This window comes from Sitodiplosis mosellana, unplaced genomic scaffold (genome assembly GCF_009176505.1).
Source record: "Sitodiplosis mosellana isolate CC-2019 unplaced genomic scaffold, AAFC_SMos_1.0 Smas_scaffold_11, whole genome shotgun sequence".
Taxonomy (NCBI): Eukaryota; Metazoa; Arthropoda; class Insecta; order Diptera; family Cecidomyiidae; genus Sitodiplosis; species Sitodiplosis mosellana.
The window spans coordinates 2,125,338-2,127,018 of NW_022595253.1; the positions used below are offsets into that span (position 1 = coordinate 2,125,338).

Consider the following 1,681-nt stretch of genomic DNA (forward strand, 5'->3'; position numbering starts at 1 on the left):
CTGTTGTTGCATTTGATATCGGCAAATTTGTGGAATTATTCATTCACATTTTTCGAAATGAAAATATGCTGAATAATCCGGAATTTAGGATTGATCATCCGCAAATCGACGTTATTATTTGGAATTTGGTAATTTGATGCGTACCTATCACATGAAATAAAGAGAAAATTGTACAAGCGAATTCAAGTCAACGCATTGTTGCTCCAGATTGTCGTGAATTTGATGAAAATTCAACAGAAAAATAAAGTTAATATCAAACAAAACAGTAAATAACTGTCGATTTAAAGATTTTCAATTCTATTGCGATGAAACCTTATCAAATATGACCTTTTTGTCGAAGCTTATCAGCTGAATCACAAAACTAATGTTTCGAAGAATAGCTCGAAGCTGCTTAAACTTATATTGCGATTTTAAGAGTATGATCGCTGAGATACTCGCTGTTTTGCACAGTTTCAGAGTGAAGATCGCCATAGTAAGTGACAGTCATTGGCTCAAAGCGGCAGCAAAATCAATAATGTCGCTTTAGTTTTGATAATTCAATTGGAAAAATTGCAATACATCCTTATCAAAAATGACCTCTTTGTCAATCGATTAGCTTAATCTCCAGACTTCGATCGTTTGTTTGTAAAAGGCATTCACTGCTTTGCTTGGTATCAGAGTGAGTTTAACAGTTGCAGTGGACAGTACATAGAATACAATAACAAGATGAATCCAAAGATTTTTTTCGCATTTTTGTTATTACTTATCTGTAAAGTAAGCGAATTTCAACCATTGAAAATAAAATAAAATTTCAACATTTCTGTTGTTTTTTTTTTTTAGGTTTATCAGACAGTATCGCAAGTTGTTGATGATAAGGGATTACCAAACGAGCCTCCAGAGGACGATATACGATACGCCCTTAATTGAAAATATGACTGCGATTTCTTTAAATTTATAAATGAGATGTTTCATTTGAAATTTTAATGGAATAAACTAAAAGTCAACGAAATTGTGCACTGTATTCTTCATTGTTGTGGAATTTTCAATTTGGTTAGCTAAGTTGATGTTGGTATTGGGTCAAACCGCGAATAAAATTAGCTAAAAATGATTATTTTATTATTTTACGCTTCAAGTTCAATTCATTTGATAGATCGATTAGGAATGAAGAAATGCAAAATCTAAACTTTTAGATTCATTTCACAAGACATTGTTTCATCTTCCACACTGAGCTAATTTCTTTATAGTATTGAGATATTTAGACAATAAAACAAATTTCCCAATTGCAGTAGACAGTGCATTAGCAAGATTAATTTTAAGCTTTTGTCCACTTTCTTGTTATTACTTGTCTGTCAATTAAGTGTTAATCAAAATCATTGCAATGAAACCTTATCAAATATGACCCATTTGTCAATCGATTAGCTCAACCTCGAAATAATATTAAAAAAAAAATGAATCAAAGTCGTTTATATAATGTTACACTGCAATTTCTAGAATTCGATCATAATTTTCGCTATAAAATGCACTCCATGGTCATGAAAATGGGCCTTTTATATGCTTGATATTGTATTTGTTTTCTTATCGAGTGAAGTAAAGTCTTTTCCGTTTGTTCCAAACAGAAATTTTATTTCCAACTTCAGGCTTAAAGGCGATCTATTGGCTTTCCATAGTACCATAACCGTAATCTCAGATAATCAATTCATCG

The 1,681-nt window shown here is 31.5% G+C and overlaps 1 long non-coding RNA gene across 1 annotated transcript; it reads left to right on the forward strand.

Annotated features, from left to right (window-relative positions):
* Positions 1 to 599: 599 nt before the first annotated feature.
* LOC129567594 (uncharacterized) lies at positions 600 to 988 on the forward strand. The gene is made up of 2 exons (XR_008687872.1): positions 600 to 753; positions 820 to 988. It is a non-coding gene; the product is annotated as an uncharacterized LOC129567594 (long non-coding RNA).
* Positions 989 to 1,681: the final 693 nt, after the last annotated feature.